Source organism: Gymnoscopelus braueri (assembly GCF_963280865.1).
Source record: "Gymnoscopelus braueri genome assembly, chromosome: 10".
Taxonomy (NCBI): Eukaryota; Metazoa; Chordata; class Actinopteri; order Myctophiformes; family Myctophidae; genus Gymnoscopelus; species Gymnoscopelus braueri.
In genome coordinates this window covers 15,718,733-15,731,232 of record NC_137611.1, presented here as the reverse complement: position 1 = coordinate 15,731,232, position 12,500 = coordinate 15,718,733, and the positions used below count along the sequence as shown (strand labels likewise).

Below are 12,500 nucleotides of genomic sequence, written 5' to 3'. Positions count from 1 at the left end.
AAAGAGATCCAGTGGAACTAAAACAAGTCATCATGGGTGCGCGCGGGTGTCCCAGACCAAAAATAGTTGATCTACAAGCTCACAACGCGTCGCAGCGCGACGCGTTGTGAGCTTGTAGATCGGCTATTTTTGGCATGCAGCTGAGTGAAAATCTAAGCTGAGACAAAAATATATTTTAGTCGACTAAATCAACTGTAGATTTAGTCGACTAAAATCTCATGATATTTAGTCGACTAAACCTAGATTAGAGTAAACATTTCAGGTGACTAGAATATGACAAAAAAACGAAACAGAATTTGCTGGCAAAATCAACACTGCTTGTAGATCTGCAATACTTTTGATGAGTTTGAATTTGAATCCTGAAAAGTAACAGCTGAATCCCTCACCTGTGCATCAATTTACAATTTTGTCACATATAGCGGACGCTCTTTATCCAGAGCGACTGACAATAATCAAGGTAAACCCCTGCCTGCATCAAAAATGCAGAGAGACAGTGTAGTGCCTCAGTAAACTATAGGGTCACAGGTAAACCAAGAACCTATAGCGTCAACCTAAACAATTACTATCAAAAGAAGACATACTGTATACCGACTTGTATTGTTTTTTTAATAATAATAATAATAATAATAATAAACTTTATTTGTATAGCACCTTTCATGACATGAAATGCAGCTCAAAGTGCTTTACAGAGCAAGAATACAATTACAGTTAGAACCAATTTAACAATAAAGCAAACAAAAATAAAATAAAATAAAATAAAAGCAAAGGCAAAAGCAAAGGCATAAAACAACATTAAAATAGGGAATACAGTGAGGAATTAAAAATCAACCAAAGAATCAGCTAAAAGCAAGAGTGAAGTAATAGGTCTTGAGCTGTGCTTTAAAGCTATCGACAGAGGCTGCCTGTCTTAAGTGTAATGGGAGTTTATTCCACACTGTCGGTCCGTAAAAGCAGAATGCTGCTTCACCGTATTTTGTATATGTCATTATAGGCACCTCGAGCAGGTCAGCACTTGAAGACCTGAGGGCGCGGTTTGGAACATATCTCTCTAGGCAGTCAGAGAGGTAGGAAGGTGCCAGACCATTTAGAGCTTTATAAACAAGTAAGACGCGCGAGCGCGGGAAGCGAACGCCAAAAAAATTAAATAATAATGAAAAGAAATCATCTAAAAAAAAGTAACCAATAAAAAAATATATAAAAAATACAAAAAAAATCTGCGTTAAAAGGAGCATCTTAGAAAAATACAAATTCACAAAAGAAAAACTTTGAATGTTTTTGAACAATTCAACAAAGTGTTTGAAGTGCCTGTTTCACCCACTTCCGGGGGGCGGAGCCAAAATCCGAGCCCGAAGTATTTGTTCGTAGACCCCCACTTAGGGGGGGTAGAAAAAGTTTCGGAGCGATTCGGGCACTTTTCATTTAACATGGGGTTTCAATGGGGAGTTTTTAGGAGCCTTCTCCGGGGCGTGGCTTCCGGGGGAAGGGGCGGGCTTAAACGCAACCTTGACAGGTGTGTTCAGTTTTCAAAGACCTTTCATTTGATGTATGGTACGTCTATATTGGACATTTACTTGGCTGCACACAGGGCTGAGGCAGTGCACGCACACAGACGGACAGACACACACACAACCCGAGCAGGGTTACATAGTAAGCTCCACTTGGTCGGAGGCGCGGCTTCGCCGCGCCTCCTTCCGCGTTCGCAACTATTAAAAGAATTTTAAAATCAATCCTAAAAACAACCGGGAGCCAGTGTAGTGAAGCTACAGTACCCAGTAGTACCTATGCTGCTACCTTATACATCTATGCACTCTGTCACTCTTTTCTGCATTGGATCAACGCCATTGAGATCATTTTGTTGTACACTTGTGTTCAATGACAAAACAAAACCATCCATCCATCCATCCATGAGGCAGAGGGGGGTGGGGGTGGGGGGGGGGGGTAGATGGAGAAGTGGGGGGAGGGGCAGCATTAGGTGGAGCGTTCAATAAACAGATGACAAATTCCCATTGATGTAAATTCCCTTATAAATATTTTACTGCATACTGTATCTCCCCCGGAATAAACAAAAACAAATGAGCTGGCAGCGCCAGAAACTACATGCTAGAGGCACAGCAGGCAGAATACACAAACATAATTTCATCATGGCGAAAATACAGCTTACATAAATGTAGTATTCGGAATAACAGGAAAACACAGCTTACATAAATGTAGCGTTCGGAATAACAGGAAAATACAGCTTATATTAATGTAGTGTTCAGAATAACAGAAAAAAAGAAAGAAAGCAAAGACATCCGTCCACTGTAGAATCCTCGGTGCTAATTTTAACTAAGAGATAACCTAACTTTTTAAAAGGATGGCTGACCTTAAAATACAACTAGTTTAACTCCTTGAACACCTTGGTAGTAGCATCCTCTGCCCATATTTGTATTAAAAACTTTCTAAAACTCTACTGTCCGTATGATTCTTTCTTTACACAAGGCTATCCACTAGGCTCTCAAACCATTCATTCCTGAATGTTTACATTCAGGAATGTTTAGTATTTGTTGTTAAAGCCCAACTTCACCCCCAAAAAAATCCCATCATTTACTCAGCTTGTGAAGCATTGAATTCACGGACAATGTTTGTTTGGGTTGCATTCCTTCACAGCGAATGAATAATAATAAAAAAAAATACGAATTGAAGAAAATTGGGTTCCAAGATTAACAGTACAGCAGCTAAAACTTTTATCAGAAATATGTTCATAAACTCCAACACAGCTCCGTACAGAGTATAATCCATCAGCTGAGTGGGACTGTTTACAGTTACTGAAGTCTTTTTCAGAAGTAAAGTTTGGAGAGAAAACGCTGTGCTTTGGTAAGTAATGAGGACACACACATGGATTAGACCAGAGCTTCTCCAAACTTGTCTGGATTCAGCGCCCACTGGAAAATCATGACAATGCACGTTTTTCAGAGAATGTTTATTTTAAGGCCTAACATTTTTCTATGTATGTTTCGATTAGTCACCGCATGGAGACTTGAATTCAAGGATATTTTTCTGTTTTTGTCGCATTCCTAAGCCAATCATTTGATGACCGGCAGCGGTTCCGGTATAGGAGACACAAAGAGTCTTCTTTGTGTCTCCTACCGCTGCCTACAGGTCCGCTGGTCATCAAATTATTGGCTTAGGAATGCGACAAAAACACAAAAATATCCGTGAATTCAAGTCTCCATGGGGTGACTAATCGATAGTTGAAAAAACATTTTTACTTTTTTTGGGTGAACTATCCCTTTAAGTGTTTTGCCAATTATTTGGGTGCCCACTTGCAATACCCTCGTGGCCCACCAGTGGGCCGGCTGGGCCACAGGTTGAGAAACACTGGATTATATATACTCTGAGATTTCTGTTAGAGTTTATAAACACATTTTTAATATCGTTTTTTCCCCCCCCTGTTGTTAATCCTGGAGCCCTATATTTACTCCAATTCATCAAGTATTCTCATCCTTTCTGGATTATTCATGTACTGCGATGAACTCAAGGCTTCACAGGGGGCGAGTAATTGATTTTGCGGGTGAAGTATTGCTTTGATCAACTTCAGAAATGCATATTTCTCACTGATGAAACAAGCCCCCCCGGGGCTCTTTGTGTTATCCTTTTAGCGTAACATTTGACTGTAGGCCTACTACATGTATTGTTAACGTTAAACAAATCAAAACAAAACCAACCAATAATGTGATTGGTAGAAGCCCAGTAGGTTTACATTAACAGCTTACACATTCACAGGGGGTCACTTATGGGCAGTGGTGGAAAAAGTACTCAAATGTTTTACTTAAGTAAAAGTATCAATACTGCAATGTAGAAGTGCTCTGTTACAAGTAAAAGTCTAGAATTCAAAATGTACTTGAGTAAAAGTACAAAAGTTTTGGTATCAACATGTACTTAAAGTACCAAAAGTAAAAGTACTAAAATGTTTGAAAATAGCCGATCTACGCAAGCTCACAATGTAGATCGGCTATTTTTCAAATGGCCCATGTATAAAATAGGGCTAAAGTGGTTAATGTATGTTTTATAATGTAATAATTTATATCTGCAAAGTAACTAGTAACTATGAGAAAACTATAGTTTTCAAATAATTGTAGTGGAGTAAAAGTACAATATTTGCCTCTGAGATGTAGTGGAGTAGAAGTAAAAGTAAAGACGAATGGAAATACTCCAGTAAAGTAAAAGCACCTCAAAATTGTACAGTACTTGAGTAAATGTACTTAGTTACTTTACACCACTGAGAGACAGACAGTCAAAGAAGAGGATCGACAGACAGACAGACAGACAGGCAAGAAGAAATACTACACCGATCTAGATGGAGACGCCTCGTGGTACTGTATGTCTTTTTCCATAATTGAGCAGGTGGATAAAACTCTATAAAAAAAGGATAAAACTGTATAGAAAAAGACACATTCAAGCTCATTTTGGCTTCAGAGTCGGCCCCTGAGGGTTGGAAACTAGGCCAGCATGACTGTAAGGGGGGGGGGGGGTTCACATCATTATGAGACAAGCTTTGACATTCATACAACTGGACATTCACTTCAAACAGACTAGAGGCAATACACAGCAGTAGTAAGAGAAAGATAAAGAGAAAAGAGGAGAAAAAGGGTCTTGCGGGTCTTTTGGAGTCATGTGTTTTGATCGGGGGGGTTTTGGCCTGTCTTTGACTGTAATAGTGGAGAGAGGCAGGGAATGCAGAGAGAGAGAGAGAGAGAGAGAGAGAGAGAGAGAGAGAGAGAGAGAGAGAGAGAGAGTAGGAGAAGGATACAGATAAAGTCTAGCTATCTGAAGCCAAAATGAGCCTGAATGTGTCTTTCTATTATAGTTCTGTTGTATTCACCTGCTCTATGATAGATAGAGTCTAACTATAATCCTTCCTCTATTAGTATACTCTCTCTCTCTCTCTCTCTGCATTTCCTGTCTCTCTATCTGATAGATAGAGCAATCGTCCGGCCAGCTAGGAATCGAACCAGGGACTCACAGATCACAGCATTTTGCACCCATATCGTATGCACCCAGTGGTGGAAAGTAACTAAGTACATTTACTTAAGTACTGTACTTAAGTACAATTTTGAGGTATGTTCCAATACTTTTACATCTAATCCACTACATCTGGCTGGGATCCAAATATTGCACTTTTACTCCACTACATTTATTTGAAAACTTTACTAGTTACTTTGTGAGAATAGGTGTCTTTTCAAGGCAGCCTTAAAAGAGTCCAGAGTTGGAGCATGGCGAATCCCTATTGGGAGAGAGTTCCACAGGGTGGGGGGGGGGGGGCTGCCACACTGAAGGCTCTGTCCCCCAAGGTTCGCTTGTTTGCCTTGGGGACAGAGAGGAGGTCCAAGTCTGTGGAGGACTTTATATTGAATTGTTCGATTCAACAATGAATTCAAATTTAAAATATGGTTTATCATCCATGCATGTTAAACTTTTATTTAGGTTTGACCACATAAACCCTAGCATATTTTATTCTGGACACGAATTGACAGTTAACAGTTTTATAAAAGCAATAAGCAACGTGAGGCCGTGGTTTAACAGTGATTTTTAGAACAGTTAAGGGGGCTGTAGTAGTAGTAGCCTGGCTCCGGCCCCTGAATCGCTAGCCACGGCCATTAAAAAAGAAAAAAATCACACCCAGTGTGAAGTGGGTGGTGTGGTCACAGTGGTCATCACAGTGATGGAAGTTCACTTAAAGAAAAGTAATATTGTGGACCAACCATTGTACACCCCTAACCTATTTATAGGGCTATGCACATGTGTCATGTGTTCACTAGCCAATCACAGTCCTGAATAGTCCTGAATGGCCACCATAGTGTACAATGGTGGCCAATCACGGTGCAGGGTTAGGGGGGTACAATGGTGGCCAATCACAGCGCAGGGTTGGGGGGGTACAATAGGTGGGGGGGGGGTACAATGGTGGCCAATCACAGTGCAGCGAATGTCGATGTCCAAACCTCACATATAGGGGCGGTTTCACCGGTCATGGTCTGGGTGACGCTGTCGAAGGCGGGGTTTTCTCGGTTTGAAATTTAACCGGCCCAATGGGGATGGGGACGATACGGTATGAACTAATCGCCAAAGAGTCCCACTTTGGCCACGCCCCCATCTCAGAAAACGGCTGCAACTGAGAGGGCTTTCAGACTGAATAATGGAGTTAAAAGACAATTCAGGCTGAGTGTCAGTCAGACTATAGGGCTGCAGGCCGGTGGGACTCACAAACTATTTAGCTCGACACCCCAAAGGAGAAATTTGATGTCTCCCCGGGACCCACATAAAAATGGGTCCGCGACCAAACGTGGGTCTGAGTGGACCACAGTGTTTTGGGAACACTGTGCCTAACAACGGCCCTGAGCTGTTCTAAAATCTGTGCAAAGCACGGCCTCTTGGGGCCTGTTTGGTTTCACAGTGTCCCCTTTAAGTAAGTCCACCAGCAACTCTGGCAAGCTGCTTACATCATCTGGATGGAGGATGACTGTGCTATTCTAAAAAAAATCAGACCAACTAGTGAAAAAAAGCGAGTGTCTGGAGGATGTTGGCGGCTACGGTGGCCTGGGGAGGACACACCAAAAAAAGTGACATTTTCCCTGGCTTGTAGTGCTAATAACACTGGTGGTGTGTCAGCACCATACTGTGGCCCAGCGAGAAACCCAGAACAGAAGCTTTATCATTTCGCTTTTCTGCGAATCGACGCACGCACGCACGCACGCACACACGCACGCACTCATGCACTCACACACACACAGACACACACACACACACACACACACACACACACACACACACACACACACACACACACACACACACAGAGACACACACAGAGACATACAGACAGACACACACAGGCACAGGCACATGTAGGTCAAGCTCATGAATAACATATACGCACAAGAGTACCGAGATGCAGATAGTAGTAGACAGGAAGACACAAACACACGCACGTGCAGACACAAACGCACGCACGCACGCACGCACGCACGCACGCACGCACGCACGCACGCACGCACGCACGCACGCACGCACGCACGCACGCACGCACGCACGCACGCACGCACGCACGCACGCACGCACGCACGCACGCACGCACGCACGCACGCACGCACACACACACACACACACACACACACACACACACACACACACACACACACACACACACACACACACACACACACACACACACACCCCACACACACACACACACACACACACACACACACACACACACACACACACACACGGCACACCAGTGACAGCAGTGCATTTTAGGAGATCTCTTCAGACGCCTCAGAATCTAATGACCCTTTTATTAACACAACCAGTCTCCTGGCCTGCATGCACAATTACTTTACTTTCCAGATGCATTTTAATAAGCCCACGCCACTCAACCAGTCCAGTCTCTCCCTCTCTGACAGGCACACACACACACACACACACACACACACACACACACACACACACACACACGCACGCACGCATGCATGCATGCACGCACGCGCACACGCACACAGACGAGAATGTCACAGGAACGGAGAGGCTCAATCGCCGCCCTGTGTGTTTCTGAAATGGATCCCAGGAAAGATCTGGAGTCGCCAAACACAACTCAAAACGACCACATTAAGGAAAACGGACAGACGCTGAATGTCAGACTGCAAGTGTGAGCGTGTGTACACCCACTTCCACATTCACTTCCATAAACATTGTGGATAATACATTACTCACAACGCGTCGTGATGCGATGTGTAGTGAGCTTGTAGATCTGCTTATTCATGTATTCATTCTATTTGCCCAAAATAGAGACATCAGGGTTAAACTTATGTTTTTTTTTATTTTGTATTATCAAACATAATCAGACGGGCAACATTTCCCCAACAGGAAGTGCATGTATTTAATTCAGTCAGACCAGAAGCAGGGATAAAACAATGCCCCCACCGGCTATAAAAAATGCAAAGAGTGGGACATCAAAAAGCAGACCCCCCCCCCCGCCCCGCCCCCCCAAGCATATCCAAGCCAGCACAGCATATAGAGACAGTACATACCTGCAGGCCGCACAGCGGGGGGGAGACTTTTCCTATACTCTTAACTGACTGAAAAGTGCTTTCCTCGTTGCATTGAATTAAACTCTTTACGTGGGCCGGCTTGTTTATTGGACAAAATGGTGCGTATTATAACGGCCCTGGACCAAGACGTTTTTAGAATGGCAGCCTGCGTGACCACCAACACCAACTCATCAATTCAAATATCCACTGAAAGTGACTGTGTGCGTGTGCGTGTGTGTGTGTGCGTGTGTGTGTGTGTGTGTGTGCGTGCGTGCGTGAGGAGAACAGGCGGATAAGAAAGATGAAGGACACACTCTCCCCCTCCCTCGCTCCCTCCCGTCACTGATGTGCTTTTGGGCACACACACACACAAAAAAACGCTTAACTGCAATTACTCTATTGGTACAGTAGAAGAACTGTGGTTTACTCTGAGCTTCTGTGCTTTCCCAGGTGTGAATGTGAGTTAACTGCATGTAGAAATGGGTAAGCGAAGGCAAAGTTTATACTTCGCTGCTGTCGAAGGGCAGAAACCTCATATCTCCAATATGTTTTTTTCGTAAATTCATGCCTTATACTTCGTCAAACAATAGTGTCGCACAAAATTTGTAAAAATAGCAGATCTACAAGCTGACAACGCGTCGCCAAGAGATGCGTTGTCAGCTTGTAGATCAGCTATTTGCACTTTTTAAATCGTTTTCTAATAATAATTAAAAAAGGAACGGTGTTTGTTTGGACATACAAGGTTTCAAACCCGACAGTGACAACTTGACATTCATTTTCAGACGTTTCTCAGCAAAAATCCCCCCCCCCCCAAAGAAGAAGTTGAGGGAAGTAAATAAACAAACACATTATAATCTCTTTGAAGCGTTAAGTGTATGGAGGCCACGGGAAAGATCACCTAGCCGGTTTGAAGCATTTATATGAGGTCAGTCTATTTGGAAGCGGAGTTAATTAGAAACTATTAATGGATTATGGAGACGTGTAAACATACTGACTGACACGTACATAAACTCTCTCCCTCTCTCCCTCTCTCTCTCTCCCTCTCTCTTTCTCTCCCTCTCTCTCCCTCTCTCTCTCTCTCTCTCCCTCTCTCTCTTTCTCTCCCTCTCTGTGATTCCCTCTCTCACTTTAGCTACAGTATTAGTCACACACAAACACACGCACACACACACGCGCGCACACACGCACGCACACGCACACACTCACACACGCGCGCGCGCACACACACACACACACACACACGCATAGACACACGTACGCAAAAGGAAAAGGATCGCCTGGAGCAAGTGTACGATGAGAGAGCTGCACTCACATGTTTATTGCACTGAACCACTTCCCACATAGAGAGCCGTTTCTCCTTTACACTTGGCGTTAACACGTGTCTGTAGCCAGTGGTGTAAAGTAACTAAGTACATTTACTCAAGTACTGTACTTAAGTACACTTTTGAGGATTTTCTTTACTTTTACTGGAGTATTTCCCATTTTCTATACTTTTACTTCTACTCCACTACATCTCAGAGGCAAATATTGTACTTTTACTCCACTACAATTATTTAAAAACTTTAGTTACTAGTTACTTTGCAGATATAAATTATGATATTATGAAACATACATTAACCACTATTTTATACCTAGGCTATTTGAAAATTGTAGCTTGTAGATCTGCTATTTTCAAACATTATAGTACTTTTACTTTTGGTACTTTAAGTATATTTTGATGCCAATACTTTGGTACTTTTACTGAAGTAAATTTAGAATTCTGGACTTTTACTTGTAACAGAGTATTTCTATATTGCAGTATTGGTACTTTTACTCAAGCAAAACATCTGAGTACTTTTTCCACCAATGTCTGTAGCCACCATCACACACTGCAAGCAGGCAGCGCTAAAAACGCATCAAACCAAAGGCGTGCTGTATAACCCAACCCAATAAGACGCATTGAAGATCACATTATCCAAACCCCCCCCCCAGGGAGCTCAGAGCTATGCATTTGGTCCACAACGTCAGTAACAGTGGGCGGAATGTGTGTCCAATGTAGGGCTGCAACCATCGATTATTTAACCACTTAAGCCATATCCAATCATTTCGTTAATAAGTCGTCCAGCAGTGTCCCAAAAATTAAAATAGTTTACAACACGTCGTGACGCAACGTTTTGAGATCTGCTACTTTCAGTATTTAGAAAAAATAAATAAAAATGGATGGCTAAATTTCACATCAATTTCGATGAAAATTATCAATCAAAATAAATTACGATCGCTTATTAGCTGTTGCTCCTGTCGTCCAATCCACATCCACGTTAAAGGAAATAAACATCGGCAAAGAAATGAAAACTAGCAAGTTCACCTAAAATGAAATGCTGAACCTCAACCACATGGACCCTGCCTAGCCTAGCCTCCCTGTTACTTGGCAAACATTCAGCGAAAATAGCAAAACTACAAACTCACAACTCACCCACACCGCGTTTATATGTTGGCTATTGAAAAATTGCAGATCTACAAGCTCACAGCGCGTCACTTCGTGCCGCTCTGCGAGCTTGTACATCTATTTTCTAAATAGCGAAAATGTTACATAAATCTTCTCTTCTGGGGGTCCCTGGGACAAAACCTTTTCAGATGGGGTTCCGCGGCCAAATACATGTCAATTTGGGGGGTCCTTGACCTGACAGCATATCATTGCTGTCAGGCAGAAACCTCATATCTCCATTATGTCATGTCTTTGTAAATGGATGCCCTACTTCATCATACAACAAGCTAGTGTTGCAAACAATGAGTGAAAATAGCAGATCTACAAGAGGCTGTTGTGAGCTCAGCTTTAGTCAGATATAAGATGGAGGGGGGGGCTGCTGCAAGGAAAAGAGGTTGAGAAGGACTGCTCTAAAGCAGTTTTTTTGGCTCCTTAATAGCTCCTTTAGCTACTTACCAAATTGAATCCTGCAAAGTAGTTTCCACCCGACAGAGACAATATGTCAGTCACTATGTTTACGTGCCGTCGCCATAATCCATTAATAGTTTCTAATTAACTCAGTTTCCAAGAAGAATTAATGGGGGGGAAAAAAAACTAAGAATTTCCATTAATTAAAACTAGTAGTGAAAATAGCCTATCTATAAATCTGTGAGCTTGTAGATCTGCTATTTTCACCAGTTTATAGGTCCCCGGGGGGGAGAGATAAAATGTCTCTTTTGGGTCTGGAGCTAAAAGGTTTTTGGGAACCACTGGCTCTCTAAAGAATTAACCCATTAAGTGTTCTCTGAAACACTTATATTGCTATAATATCAGTGGTTCTCAAACTTTTTCATGTCAAGGACAGCCCCAAAATGATATGTATTTGGCCGCGGACCCCCATCTCAAAATATTTTGTTCCAGGGACCCCCCCCAGAGGCAAAGATTTGAGTTACAAATGTTCGCTTAAAAAAATATTATACATTCAAATTTTCAAGAGTTTTCGAGAAACAGCAGATCTACAAGCTCGTAGCGCGGCGAGCTTGTATATCTGCTATTTTTGAATAGCCAAAAGTATAAAATAATGGTTAAAGTGGTTACAATCTAAAAAGGACAGATGCTTTTCCCTGTCTCAACGGATTAACGTGTTATTATGAGTAAGAGATGATGAGCTAGGGTAATAATCTGCACCTATTTACTCTGTGTGCGTGTGGATTCCCTGAGACGTTATTTATTGTCAGTGCCAAGAGAGGAAAGAGGCGAGGCAATCCTGCTTAGTAATATCTGGACACAATCCCGATACCAGAACGCACGTTTGTTAATCCACTAAGACCGGGGGAAAGCACCTGTCATTTTTAGATTTTAAACCACTTTTAACCATCATTTTATCACTTTGGGCTATTCAAAAATAGCAGATCTACAAGGTGCTTGTAGATCTGCTATTTTTGAAAAAATCGCGAAAATGTGTGCAAATCTTCTGAATATATGTTTTTTAAAGCCAACATTTGTAAAATATTTAGTTCCAGGGACCTCCAGAGGTAAAGGTTTGAGTTAAAAATGTTGTTTCAAAAGATATATGTATTCAAAGATTTGCACAAAATGCTCAAGAGTTTTTAAAAAAACAGCAGATCTGCTGTTTCTTGAATAGCCCAAAAGTATAAAATAATGGTTCTATAGCTAAAAATCTAAAAATGACACGTGATGCGTTCCCCGTGTTGAAGGGGTTAATGCCAGGCTTACAGGAAGCATCTGTGTGTGTATGCTGTTCTGTTGTTGCTGTCTGTTTCTCTGCAGTGTTTGACACTCTCTCAAACGCACACGCACACACACACACAGGCACACGTACACACACATACACAACCCACCGCACAAAAACGAGAGTGCAACAAGAGAACAAACCACATTCCCTCAACGTACAGAAAGCCCTCCTACACATAGAGCCCTGTCTCTGCTTCTCTCTCTGTCTCTACAGCATTACACACAGACACACACATACA

At 42.3% G+C, this 12,500-nt stretch overlaps 1 protein-coding gene across 1 annotated transcript in view; it reads right to left on the bottom strand.

Moving 5' to 3' along the window:
* The window catches only part of cadm3 (cell adhesion molecule 3), a 149,302-nt gene that overhangs the window by 27,745 nt on the left and 109,057 nt on the right, over nt 1–12,500 (bottom strand).